This window comes from Dermacentor variabilis, chromosome 6 (assembly GCF_050947875.1).
Source record: "Dermacentor variabilis isolate Ectoservices chromosome 6, ASM5094787v1, whole genome shotgun sequence".
NCBI classification, from domain to species: domain Eukaryota; kingdom Metazoa; phylum Arthropoda; class Arachnida; order Ixodida; family Ixodidae; genus Dermacentor; species Dermacentor variabilis.
In genome coordinates this window covers 139,865,096-139,880,070 of record NC_134573.1, presented here as the reverse complement: position 1 = coordinate 139,880,070, position 14,975 = coordinate 139,865,096, and the positions used below count along the sequence as shown (strand labels likewise).

General features: G+C 42.3%; 2 non-coding genes across 2 annotated transcripts; one reads left to right on the top strand and one right to left on the bottom strand.

Annotated features, from left to right (window-relative positions):
- Positions 1 to 10,563: 10,563 nt before the first annotated feature.
- On the bottom strand, positions 10,564 to 10,655 carry TRNAY-GUA (transfer RNA tyrosine (anticodon GUA)). The gene is given in 2 exon segments: positions 10,564 to 10,599; positions 10,619 to 10,655. It is a non-coding gene; the product is annotated as a tRNA-Tyr (tRNA).
- Positions 10,656 to 11,671: 1,016 nt separating this feature from the next.
- Positions 11,672 to 11,743, top strand: TRNAW-CCA (transfer RNA tryptophan (anticodon CCA)). Its single transcript has one exon. It is a non-coding gene; the product is annotated as a tRNA-Trp (tRNA).
- Positions 11,744 to 14,975: the final 3,232 nt, after the last annotated feature.

The following is a 14,975-nucleotide window of genomic DNA, read 5'->3' as shown; positions in this document are numbered from 1 at the left end:
ATAAATAAGCATCAGCGCGTGCGTGGGGAGCGATCTATACGACGAATAAGAGCTTTCGGGATACCTTATTTAACGTGGCTGAGACGATATTTTCATGGGCTATAGGCTTACCATTTTTTCATTTTTTCGAGAAAATTAATCTGTGCCTGTTCGTCAATTTATCGCATAAATAAGCATCAGCGCGTGCGTGGGGAGTGATCTATACGACGAATAAGAGCTGTCGGGATACCTTATTTAACGTGGCTGAGACGATATTTTCATGGGCTATAGGCTTACCATTTTTGCATTTTTTCGAGAAAATTAATCTGTGCCTGTTCGTCAATTTATCGCATAAGTAAGCATCAGCGCGTGCGTGGGGAGTGATCTATACGACGAATAAGAGCTTTCGGGATACCTTATTTAACGTGGCTGAGTCGATATTTTCATGGGCTATAGGCTTACCATTTTTTCATTTTTTCGAGAAAATTAATCTGTGCCGGTTCGTCAATTTATCGCATAAATAAGCATCAGCGCGTGCGTGGGGAGCGATCTATACGACGAATAAGAGCTTTCGGGATACCTTATTTAACGTGGCTGAGTCGATATTTTCATGGGCTATAGGCTTACCATTTTTTCATTTTTTCGAGAAAATTAATCTGTGCCTGTTCGTCAATTTATCGCATAAATAAGCATCAGCGCGTGCGTGGGGAGTGATCTATACGACGAATAAGAGCTTTCGGGATACCTTATTTAACGTGGCTGAGACGATATTTTCATGGGCTATAGGCTTACCATTTTTTCATTTTTTCGAGAAAATTAATCTGCGCCTGTTCGTCAATTTATCGCATAAATAAGCATCAGCGCGTGCGTGGGGTGTGATCTATACGACGAATCAGAGCTTTCGGGATACCTTATTTAACGTGGCTGAGACGATATTTTCATGGGCTATAGGATTACCATTTTTTCATTTTTTCGAGAAAATTAATCTGTGCCTGTTCGTCAATTTATCGCATAAATAAGCATCAGCGCGTGCGTGGGGAGTGATCTATACGACGAATAAGAGCTTTCGGGATACCTTATTTAACGTGGCTGAGACGATATTTTCATGGGCTATAGGCTTACCATTTTTTCATTTTTTCGAGAAAATTAATCTGTGCCGGTTCGTCAATTTATCGCATAAATAAGCATCAGCGCGTGCGTGGGGTGTGATCTATACGACGAATAAGAGCTTTCGGGATACCTTATTTAACGTGGCTGAGACGATATTTTCATGGGCTATAGGCTTACCATTTTTTCATTTTTTCGAGAAAATTAATCTGTGCCTGTTCGTCAATTTATCGCATAAATAAGCATCAGCGCGTGCGTGGGGAGTGATCTATACGACGAATAAGAGCTTTCGGGATACCTTATTTAACGTGGCTGAGACGATATTTTCATGGGCTATAGGCTTACCATTTTTTCATTTTTTCGAGAAAATTAATTTGTGCCTATTCGTCAATTTATCGCATAAATAAGCATCAGCGCGTGCGTGGGGAGTGATCTATACGACGAATCAGAGCTTTCGGGATACCTTATTTAACGTGGCTGAGTCGATATTTTCATGGGCTATAGGCTTACCATTTTTTCATTTTTTCGAGAAAATTAATCTGTGCCTGTTCGTCAATTTATCGCATAAATAAGCATCAGCGCGTGCGTGGGGAGTGATCTATACGACGAATAAGAGCTTTCGGGATACCTTATTTAACGTGGCTGAGACGATATTTTCATGGGCTATAGGCTTACCATTTTTTCATTTTTTCGAGAAAATTAATCTGTGCCTGTTCGTCAATTTATCGCATAAATAAGCATCAGCGCGTGCGTGGGGTGTGATCTATGCGACGAATAAGAGCTTTCGGGATACCTTATTTAACGTGGCTGAGACGATATTTTCATGGGCTATAGGCTTACCATTTTTTCATTTTTTCGAGAAAATTAATCTGTGCCTGTTCGTCAATTTATCGCATAAATAAGCATCAGCGCGTGCGTGGGGAGTGATCTATACGACGAATAAGAGCTTTCGGGATACCTTATTTAACGTGGCTGAGTCGATATTTTCATGGGCTATAGGCTTACCATTTTTTCATTTTTTCGAGAAAATTAATCTGTGCCTGTTCGTCAATTTATCGCATAAATAAGCATCAGCGCGTGCGTGGGGAGTGATCTATACGACGAATAAGAGCTTTCGGGATACCTTATTTAACGTGGCTGAGACGATATTTTCATGGGCTATAGGCTTACCATTTTTTCATTTTTTCGAGAAAATTAATCTGTGGCTATTCGTCAATTTATCGCATAAATAAGCATCAGCGCGTGCGTGGGGAATGATCTATACGACAAATCAGTGCTTTCGGGATACCTTATTTAACGTGGCTGAGACGATATTTTCATGGGCTATAGGCTTACCATTTTTTCATTTTTTCGAGAAAATTAATCTGTGCCTATTCGTCAATTTATCGCATAAATAAGCATCAGCGCGTGCGTGGGGAGTGATCTATACGACGAATAAGAGCTTTCGGGATACCTTATTTAACGTGGCTGAGTCGATATTTTCATGGGCTATAGGCTTACCATTTTTTCATTTTTTCGAGAAAATTAATCTGTGCCTGTTCGTCAATTTATCGCATAAATAAGCATCAGCGCGTGCGTGGGGAATGATCTATACGACAAATCAGTGCTTTCGGGATACCTTATTTAACGTGGCTGAGACGATATTTTCATGGGCTATAGGCTTACGTTTTTTTCATTTTTTCGAGAAAATTAATCTGTGCCTGTTCGTCAATTTATCGCATAAATAAGCATCAGCGCGTGCGTGGGGAGTGATCTATACGACGAATAAGAGCTTTCGGGATACCTTATTTAACGTGGCTGAGACGATATTTTCATGGGCTATAGGCTTACCATTTTTTCATTTTTTCGAGAAAATTAATCTGTGGCTATTCGTCAATTTATCGCATAAATAAGCATCAGCGCGTGCGTGGGGAATGATCTATACGACAAATCAGTGCTTTCGGGATACCTTATTTAACGTGGCTGAGACGATATTTTCATGGGCTATAGGCTTACCATTTTTTCATTTTTTCGAGAAAATTAATCTGTGCCTATTCGTCAATTTATCGCATAAATAAGCATCAGCGCGTGCGTGGGGAGTGATCTATACGACGAATAAGAGCTTTCGGGATACCTTATTTAACGTGGCTGAGTCGATATTTTCATGGGCTATAGGCTTACCATTTTTTCATTTTTTCGAGAAAATTAATCTGTGGCTATTCGTCAATTTATCGCATAAATAAGCATCAGCGCGTGCGTGGGGAATGATCTATACGACAAATCAGTGCTTTCGGGATACCTTATTTAACGTGGCTGAGACGATATTTTCATGGGCTATAGGCTTACGATTTTTTCATTTTTTCGAGAAAATTAATCTGTGCCTGTTCGTCAATTTATCGCATAAATAAGCATCAGCGCGTGCGTGGGGAGTGATCTATACGACGAATAAGAGCTTTCGGGATACCTTATTTAACGTGGCTGAGTCGATATTTTCATGGGCTATAGGCTTACCATTTTTTCATTTTTTCGAGAAAATTAATCTGTGCCTGTTCGTCAATTTATCGCATAAATAAGCATCAGCGCGTGCGTGGGGAGTGATCTATACGACGAATAAGAGCTTTCGGGATACCTTATTTAACGTGGCTGAGACGATATTTTCATGGGCTATAGGCTTACCATTTTTTCATTTTTTCGAGAAAATTAATCTGTGGCTATTCGTCAATTTATCGCATAAATAAGCATCAGCGCGTGCGTGGGGAATGATCTATACGACAAATCAGTGCTTTCGGGATACCTTATTTAACGTGGCTGAGTCGATATTTTCATGGGCTATAGGCTTACGATTTTTTCATTTTTTCGAGAAAATTAATCTGTGCCTGTTCGTCAATTTATCGCATAAATAAGCATCAGCGCGTGCGTGGGGAGTGATCTATACGACGAATAAGAGCTTTCGGGATACCTTATTTAACGTTGCTGAGACGATATTTTCATGGGCTATAGGCTTACCATTTTTTCATTTTTTCGAGAAAATTAATCTGTGCCTGTTCGTCAATTTATCGCATAAATAAGCATCAGCGCGTGCGTGGGGAGTGATCTATACGACGAATCAGAGCTTTCGGGATACCTTATTTAACGTGGCTGAGACGATATTTTCATGGGCTATAGGCTTACGATTTTTTCATTTTTTCGAGAAAATTAATCTGTGCCTGTTCGTGAATTTATCGCATAAATAAGCATCAGCGCGTGCGTGGGGAGTGATCTATACGACGAATTAGAGCTTTCGGGATACCTTATTTAACGTGGCTGAGTCGATATTTTCATGGGCTATAGGCTTACCATTTTTTCATTTTTTCGAGAAAATTAATCTGTGCCTGTTCGTCAATTTATCGCATAAATAAGCATCAGCGCGTGCGTGGGGAGTGATCTATACGACGAATAAGAGCTTTCGGGATACCTTATTTAACGTGGCTGAGACGATATTTTCATGGGCTATAGGCTTACGATTTTTTCATTTTTTCGAGAAAATAATTCTGTGCCTGCTCGTCAATTTATCGCATAAATAACCATCAGCGCGTGCGTGGGGAATGATCTATACGACGAATCAGAGCTTTCGGGATGCCTTATTTAACGTGGCTGAGACGATATTTTCATGGGCTATAGGCTTACGATTTTTTCATTTTGTCGAGAAAATTAATCTGTGCCTGTTCGTGAATTTATCGCATAAATAAGCATCAGCGCGTGCGTGGGGAGTGATCTATACGACGAATCAGAGCTTTCGGGATACCTTATTTAACGTGGCTGAGTCGATATTTTCATGGGCTATAGGCTTACCATTTTTTCATTTTTTCGAGAAAATTAATCTGTGGCTATTCGTCAATTTATCGCATAAATAAGCATCAGCGCGTGCGTGGGGAATGATCTATACGACAAATCAGTGCTTTCGGGATACCTTATTTAACGTGGCTGAGACGATATTTTCATGGGCTATAGGCTTACGATTTTTTCATTTTTTCGAGAAAATTAATCTGTGCCTGTTCGTCAATTTATCGCATAAATAAGCATCAGCGCGTGCGTGGGGAGTGATCTATACGACGAATCAGAGCTTTCGGGATACCTTATTTAACGTGGCTGAGACGATATTTTCATGGGCTATAGGCTTACGATTTTTTTATTTTTTCGAGAAAATTAATCTGTGCCTATTCGTCAATTTATCGCATAAATAAGCATCAGCGCGTGCGTGGGGAGTGATCTATACGACGAATCAGAGCTTTCGGGATACCTTATTTAACGTGGCTGAGACGATATTTTCATGGGCTATAGGCTTACGATTTTTTCATTTTTTCGAGAAAATTAATCTGTGCCTATTCGTCAATTTATCGCATAAATAAGCATCAGCGCGTGCGTGGGGAATGATCTATACGACAAATCAGTGCTTTCGGGATACCTTATTTAACGTGGCTGAGACGATATTTTCATGGGCTATAGGCTTACGATTTTTTCATTTTTTCGAGAAAATTAATCTGTGCCTGTTCGTCAATTTATCGCATAAATAAGCATCAGCGCGTGCGTGGGGAGTGATCTATACGACGAATCAGAGCTTTCGGGATACCTTATTTAACGTGGCTGAGTCGATATTTTCATGGGCTATAGGCTTACCATTTTTTCATTTTTTCGAGAAAATTAATCTGTGCCTATTCGTCAATTTATCGCGTAAATAAGCATCAGCGCGTGCGTGGGGAATGACCTATACGACGAATCAGAGCTTTCGGGATACCTTATTTAACGTGGCTGAGACAATATTTTCATGGGCTATAGGCTTACCATTTTTTCATTTTTTCGAGAAAATTAATCTGTGCCTGTTCGTCAATTTATCGCATAAATAAGCATCCGCGCGTGCGTGGGGAGTTATCTATACGACGAATCGGAGTTTTCGGGATACCTTATTTAACGTGGCGGAGACGATATTTTTATGGGCTATAGGCTTACCATTTTTTCATTTTTTCGAGAAAATTAATCTGTGCCTGTTCGTATTTATCGCATAAATAAGCATCAGCGCGTGCGTGGGGAATGACCTATACGACGAATCAGAGCTTTCGGGATACCTTATTTAACGTGGCTGAGACAATATTTTCATGGGCTATAGGCTTACCATTTTTTCATTTTTTCGAGAAAATTAATCTGTGCCTATTCGTCAATTTATCGCGTAAATAATCATCAGCGCGTGCGTGGGGAGTGATCTATACGACGAATCAGTGCTTTCGGGATACCTTATTTAACGTGGCTGAGTCGATATTTTCATGGGCTATAGGCTTACCATTTTTTCATTTTTTCGAGAAAATTAATCTGTGCCTATTCGTCAATTTATCGCGTAAATAAGCATCAGCGCGTGCGTGGGGAGTGATCTATACGACGAATCAGAGCTTTCGGGATACCTTATTTAACGTGGCTGAGTCGATATTTTCATGGGCTATAGGCTTACCATTTTTTCATTTTTTCGGGAAAATTAATCTGTGCCTATTCGTCAATTTATCGCGTAAATAAGCATCAGCGCGTGCGTGGGGAGTGATCTATACGACGAATCAGAGCTTTCGGGATACCTTATTTAACGTGGCTGAGTCGATATTTTCATGGGCTATAGGCTTACCATTTTTTCATTTTTTCGGGAAAATTAATCTGTGCCTATTCGTCAATTTATCGCGTAAATAAGCATCAGCGCGTGCGTGGGGAGTGATCTATACGACGAATCAGAGCTTTCGGGATACCTTATTTAACGTGGCTGAGTCGATATTTTCATGGGCTATAGGCTTACCATTTTTTCATTTTTTCGAGAAAATAATCTGTGCCTATTCTTCAATTTATCGCGTAAATAAGCATCAGCGCGTGCGTGGGGAGTGATCTATACGACGAATCAGAGCTTTCGGGATACCTTATTTAACGTGGCTGAGTCGATATTTTCATGGGCTATAGGCTTACCATTTTTTCATTTTTTCGGGAAAATTAATCTGTGCCTATTCGTCAATTTATCGCGTAAATAAGCATCAGCGCGTGCGTGGGGAGTAATCTATACGACGAATCAGAGCTTTCGGGATACCTTATTTAACGTGGCTGAGTCGATATTTTCATGGGCTATAGGCTTACCATTTTTTCATTTTTTCGGGAAAATTAATCTGTGCCTATTCGTCAATTTATCGCGTAAATAAGCATCAGCGCGTGCGTGGGGAGTGATCTATACGACGAATCAGAGCTTTCGGGATACTTTATTTAACGTGGCTGAGTCGATATTTTCATGGGCTATAGGCTTACCATTTTTTCATTTTTTCGGGAAAATTAATCTGTGCCTATTCGTCAATTTATCGCGTAAATAAGCATCAGCGCGTGCGTGGGGAGTGATCTATACGACGAATCAGAGCTTTCGGGATACCTTATTTAACGTGGCTGAGTCGATATTTTCATGGGCTATAGGCTTACCATTTTTTCATTTTTTCGAGAAAATTAATCTGTGCCTATTCGTCAATTTATCGCATAAGTAAGCATCAGCGCGTGCGTGGGGAGTGATCTATACGACGAATCAGAGCTTTCGGGATACCTTATTTAACGTGGCTGAGTCGATATTTTCATGGGCTATAGGCTTACCATTTTTTCATTTTTTCGGGAAAATTAATCTGTGCCTATTCGTCAATTTATCGCGTAAATAAGCATCAGCGCGTGCGTGGGGAGTGATCTATACGACGAATCAGAGCTTTCGGGATACTTTATTTAACGTGGCTGAGTCGATATTTTCATGGGCTATAGGCTTACCATTTTTTCATTTTTTCGAGAAAATAATCTGTGCTTATTCTTCAATTTATCGCATAAATAAGCATCGGCGCGTGCGTGGGGAGTGATCTATACGACGAATCAGAGCTTTCGGGATACCTTATTTAACGTGGCTGAGTCGATATTTTCATGGGCTATAGGCTTACCATTTTTTCATTTTTTCGAGAAAATTAATCTGTGCCTGTTCGTCAATTTATCGCATAAGTAAGCATCAGCGCGTGCGTGGGGAGTGATCTATACGACGAATCAGAGCTTTCGGGATACCTTATTTAACGTGGCTGAGTCGATATTTTCATGGGCTATAGGCTTACCATTTTTTCATTTTTTCGAGAAAATAATCTGTGCCTATTCGTCAATTTATCGCGTAAATAAGCATCAGCGCGTGCGTGGGGAGTGATCTATACGACGAATCAGAGCTTTCGGGATACCTTATTTAACGTGGCTGAGTCGATATTTTCATGGGCTATAGGCTTACCATTTTTTCATTTTTTCGAGAAAATTAATCTGTGCCTGTTCGTCAATTTATCGCATAAGTAAGCATGGGCGCGTGCGTGGGGAGTGATCTATACGACGAATCAGAGCTTTCGGGATACCTTATTTAACGTGGCTGAGTCGATATTTTCATGGGCTATAGGCTTACCATTTTTTCATTTTTTCGAGAAAATTAATCTGTGCCTATTCGTCAATTTATCGCATAAATAAGCATCAGCGCGTGCGTGGGGAATGATCTATACTACGAATCAGAGCTTTCGGGATACCTTATTTAACGTGTCTGAGACGATATTTTCATGGGCTATAGGCTTACGATTTTTTCATTTTTTCGAGAAAATTATTCTGTGCCTATTCGTCAATTTATCGCATAGATAAGCATCAGCGCGTGCGTGGGGAATGATCTATACGACGAATCAGAGCTTTCGGGATACCTTATTTAACGTGGCTGAGACGATATTTTCATAGGCTTACGATTTTTTCATTTTTTCGAGAAAATGAATTTGTGCCTGTTCGTCAATTTATCGCATAAATAAGCATCAGCGCGTGCGTGGGGAGTGATCTATACGACGAATCAGAGCTTTCGGGATACCTTATTTAACGTGGCTGAGACGATATTTTCATGGGCTATAGGCTTACCATTTTTTCATTTTTTCGAGAAAATTAATCTGTGCCTATTCGTCAATTTATCGTGTAAATAAGCATCAGCGCGTGCGTGGGGAGTGATCTATACGACGAATCAGAGCTTTCGGGATACCTTATTTAACGTGGCTGTGTCGATATTTTCATGGGCTATAGGCTTACCATTTTTTCATTTTTTCGAGAAAATTAATCTGTGCCTATTCGTCAATTTATCGTGTAAATAAGCATCAGCGCGTGCGTGGGGAGTGATCTATACGACGAATCAGTGCTTTCGGTATACCTAATTTAACGTGGCTGAGACAATATTTTCATGGGCTATAGGCTCACCATTTTTTCATTTTTTCAGAAAATTAATCTGTGCCTATTCGTCAATTTATCGCATAAGTAAGCATCAGCGCGTGCGTGGGGAGTGATCTATACGATGAATCGGAGTTGCGAGAGCAATTGTTTTACCTTGCTGAGACGATATTTTGACGGGCCATATTATTTATGGCGTCGGGAAGGATTCTGAGAGCACGTAGTAATAATCAGCTTGCGCAGCAGTATTATAGAATAGGCGGAACGCAATTGAAATATAGAAAAAAAATACCATACGAGAGTGCCGAACCGAGAATGGTTCAATGCCAGTGCCGAGTTGAATAACACGTTGCGCTCTTTTCATGTAAATAGAAATGTACTGCGCATTTCGTGAAACAATGTGGCATTTGAGAGCAATGTAAAGATCAGTTCACGTCAGACTGGACGTATCGTTTTAGGAAATCAGGTTAAATCGCTCACATGGAGCTCCGCAGTTTATTCCAAGAGCGCTAACGTGGCGATAGTGCTGCCACTTGTAGTTCAAGCTCGCCGAATATTTTCAGTTGATGTTAATGTGGCGCCATCTCTAGTTTTCAGCGTAGGCATTGAGAGTAAAGTGCAGTTTTTAGAACATAGTCTCCGAGATTTCAGTTGCCTTCACGGCAGAATGTTTTACGTTTCGATTTTCGGCACTTGGTGGCCGTCCCGGAGGCACGGTGACATCGCGGATGCTTTTCTCATTGAATAAAAGATGGCACTGCCAGTCCTTGCGCTGCAAACCATGACTGCAAAGGATTTCCTTTCTTTGTTTCTTTATTTTGCCCTTTTCTCGTCATGTGTTTGCGTGCGTGCGTTTCAACCGTTCTGAAAAAACTAAAGTTGCAATCGGCCAGGTATTTAGGCCAGTTAGTGTGACATCGTCGACAAACGTCGCGCGTTTATGCCACATGAACTTCAACTGCAAATGAGCGCGCAGTATCTTTAGCCAGAAGAGCCATCTGACTTTCTCATTAAAGCACTCTCATCATATAAAGCGGCATTTATTTATATTTTTTATGTGGGCATACAGATGTTGCGATCGTACATACCACAACACCGGTTCACTTTAGACGTTACAAAAGGTGTCACTGTTATTGCGAGTTTCTAAAATGACAACGTTGTTGGAACATAGCTTTTGTATCTGGCGTTGCGCAGTGGCAAATCTGCTGCACCATTATCGCCCGTGGAATATTAATAAAGGAAAAAAAAAATACGTCCGTCGAGCCGGATTCGAACCAGCGACCTATGGATGTCCATAGTGTTCTCACCTCTACAGTCCACCGCTCTACCAACTGAGCTATCGACGGGTGTGGCTTTGTGCGATTTATATGCCTGTTTTCTGTTTTCTGATGAGTTACTAGAATTTTTTTTTTAATTTTAAGCGCGTCGTTGTTCGTGGTGACAGTGCCTCCTTTACTTTAGTAGTACTTTAGTAAAGGAGGCATTGGTGATGGTCATGTTCCCAGAACTTTAACGTGCCGGGTACGACATATTTTTTGCAACAGCCGCCTGACAAAAACGAGGCCGCTTGCACGACAACCAACAAAAATTTTCATTACGACGCTGCGATGCTAGTTGTACGGCAGTAAACATCACGGTCAGAATAGTTATAATCAGAAAGAATAACCGCGTGTGAAAATCCTTCATTGGAGCAGTACAAACACAATGTACAATGGCGCTCTGAGATTTCAGACACTGCTGGAATCACGAAAAAGAAGCATGGAAGACATTGTCTTTTACCAACGTTCATGTGCGATCCCGCTGACCGTACGCCTCACAGGATGTTGCAGTCGCTACATTCACAGTTATGTTCGTGGTTGCAAATTGTATGCATGAAATGCCACACTGTCACTCCTCACACAGCTGCCACAGCTAACAACCGAGCAGTCCGCCGAGCTCGCGCGTATCGCCGGCTTCACCGCAAGGTGATCTTTGAGAGTTTAGCTACAGCTCTAGTTTATTCGAGCTCCGCCAGAAATCACTACCATATACAAAAACCACATTGCCTCCGAGATTAAAGTGACGCGCCGCCGCAGCGTCATTTACGTTTGAATGCTCTCTAGTGTTTTCTATTCCCACTAGATGGCGTATGCATACCGTGTACAAACGTTACCGCATCGCATGCTCTTATGCCTTGGTCGTGGATGTAGGATTTAGGCTTGTGCACGCTTGCTCATTAAAATGTCACTTAGAGAGCTTGTAAGACGTCCAGGTATAGGAAAATGGTGGAACTTTAAAAATAAATGACATAATTACTATGCGCGAAAGGTTTACCATTTTTTTGTTTATTTATATATTATATTTAAAAACCTATCTCTCAGCTGACTCGGTGGCGCAACGGTAGCGCGTCTGACTCCAGATCAGAAGGTTGCGTGTTCGAATCACGTCCGGGTCAATTTTTTTTTTTTTTTTTCAGTACAATTATGTAAACCTCTGTGCTAGTTCAATCTCATTCTAAAGGGAGTGAGTGAGTGAGTGAAAAACTTTATTAGCTCTAGATTCGCTGGTATTCTGCGGTCTTCAGATGGCTTCATCCAACCTCTTGGATGTCCGTTGCCCTTAGTCCAGGGCTCCGCTGGATGCTGCTGCCAAATGTGCTCGCCGAATCAGACTTTCTTGGTCGACCCGGCGATCGCTGGAGAGCACTCCCTCCCATTGCTCCGCACTCGGGTTTGGTATAACGGATACCACGTCTATCTTCTGGCGTGCCCACGTTATGTGATACAGCGTGGGTGTTTCGTGGCACCAGGGGCATTACATTGTATTGTGTGGGATACATTTTGCTGAGTACGTTTAGGTTCGGGTAGGAGACCGTTTGTAGCTGCCTCCACGCGACAGAGTCCTCTTCTGCTAAGTCCTCTTCTGTAGTTGTGCGGTGGTGGATACCGCTTTCTGCAGCCCTTGTAGGAATTTAGTATCGCCGAATAGTCTTGGGGTACAGGTTCGGTCCCCTTGAGGTCGCCTACTTTGGATGCTCGGTAATAAGTGTACCCTCAAGCTAGCCTGTCCGCCTCTTGGTTCTCTGTCACTCCCCTTTTCATGGCCGGCTGATCCCATTGTTAACGCGTGCCGGGCGTCTTTCTGACTGTTGGGGAAGTTGACCAATGAAGCGCAAGAAGGAATGGTATCGGAAAAGGCATCGCTACAAGATCGCGGCCCAGTTTAGCTGGTGCCTCTTTATTATTACGCGTGCAGTGCATGAGCTGGTGCCGAATGTTCGAGTTTAAAAATTCGCCAATGTCTTTCATTAGAGATGAGACTAAGAATAGGCGTAGTAACTTTTATTTTTATTATTACTATTATTACTATATTATTCTTATGTTGATTTTTTGCATTATGATCATCGCGTGATCATAATGATCACGCGATGATCACAATCGTTATCATTATGATCATAATCATAATCATTATGGGTGCCAGTGATCAGTGATCACTGACCACTGGCAAAAGCACATAGACTGAAGATGCGGTGAAGTTTGAGTACGCACGATCTATGTGTCATGCGGCGAAAACGAGTGAGCATAGCGTGTGTGGATTTCCAAAACTTAGAGTACCAACCAGGTATGCACCTGAACCTTGAATCGTAATCGATTGCACTTTAGATGCATTATTCTTTACACTAGCTGTGACAACAGATAGAACCTCAAGACAGGTTTGGCCGTGTCCACGCATCTGTGCGTATTTTTCATTGCAACGATGTCGTCGTCATCGTGTGACATTGGTGTAGATTGCGTTTCACGGACAAAGCAAACAACATGTTTGATGTTTGTGCGTCGTTTGTAGGAAGTGTGCCTTTCGCCCGTTTCTTCATTTTGTCCTTGTGTGTAAGGCTCTACGTAATCTGCACCGCCCCCCCCCCCCGCCTCCTCGCACCCTAAGGATCACTATCGATAGGAATATACTGAATCAGTTTCAATTGATAAAGTGTTCCCGACGAAATTAACTATCGCCGATTTTGCGGTAATTGGTTGATTATTACAATATCAAGTGATGTTCAAATTTTCATTGTTGAATTTTGCGGCCAAGCGCAAGGGTTCGCAAGAGTACGTGTGTGTGACGTATCGGATTGCAAAGTCATTTTGCATAATTTCGACCGTTGTTATTCAGCAAATATTCTTGAGCCTTGTTAAGTTTAGCATCTGGCTATTTTAGAATACAATCTAGTCCAACTTAACTAATAGTTTTAACTAATCGCGGGCAGATGGCGTCAAAATCCGTGGCCTCACGGCCCACTGGGACGGTAATCTTAAGGCGGCATCGCGTCTCTTCTCGCTTACTAGGCGTCCTTTTGTAGTAAGAGTGGCTTAATTGTCTTGATATGATGGAAGTCAATTTACTAATGGCACTCAAACATTCTTTTTTTCTCTTTAGTGTTTATTTGACCTTCGACACATGGCGAACCAAAATTGTGACACAGCCCATCACACGATGACGGTGGATGTTAGTGAGATTAGCATTCAAGCATAAAACACCGTATTAAATTGCTGCAGTCGCTGCCTTTAAGACCTTTTTGCGCAGCGCATGGTCATTCTGAGATTTCCATCGCTTCTATTTCGTTACACATTGCGCATATCACGGCGTAAACCCAGCACCTTTCCAGATCGTATTGGGCATACGTGCTTAGCATAAATTAAGTAAATGGGCAAGACGTTGTACCTTACCATTGTTGTACATTATACCAGGAGCTTCTAAAGCACAAATTCATGAGTAAGAGCAGTTAGCGGTGAGTCGCGGCTTCCATTCTTCTAGCTCGACAGCTGCAAGGGAAGCCAGATGCCGTCGCAACTGTCCCGCGGCTACAAGCGAACGATTCGGCCTGCGACCTGATGTGGGACATCCGGCTCGCGAGGAAAGCACCTCCGCCACGTAGAGGTGCCGAGCCAGGAGGGGTTGACACAACCGGAGGGCGACGTAGAGGACCGTCGCGAAGCCCTGCCATGGCTTTTGCCAGCGAATGCGGGCTAATACGCCGGTTGTAAATCCTGCCCCACCGCGCACTTTCTCTTTCCTTTCTCTTTCCCTTTAGTCGTTCTGGTATTAGACAAAAAGTCCTTGCGCCTCACCCCCAAATAAAACTTTGCGTTCATCCTTCAATTTTGCCCCAACCGATATCCTTTTCTGCAGCACATTAAAGTCGGTGGTCCACACGAAGCCTCCTTGACAGCAGGCCGCCGCGTATGCTGTGGTGCTAAGCGGAAGAGAGCAACGTCGCAGACCGCAGAAGACGTTCGAGGTTCGCTTGAAGTGTTAGCGCCAGTTCAGTACTCGATACTGCTGGGTAAGCAATGTGAAAGTGAAGCTGCAGGGAGCATAACCTTCGTGCAGCTCTTTGCAGTGGCATGTAGGGAAGCCAGGTAGGCGGGAACGAACGTTTGGCAACCACAGCCCAATACAAAGACAGTTGTATGTGTCTGTAGTCTTTGGATTAAAAAGAAGCTTTAACTCATGACCGAGTGCGAGTTCTCTTATTAGCACGTATCTGAAACTTTCAGTTGGTCGCTTGCTACCGTACTGTCGCTGCTAAGCAAGCAGGAAGGAACGTTCTTAGCGCCACGGTGAGTAAGTGGCTAAGGAACGTTTTGGTGCTGAAGACGAGGTCCCGGGTTCGATCACCGAACGCGACGTCC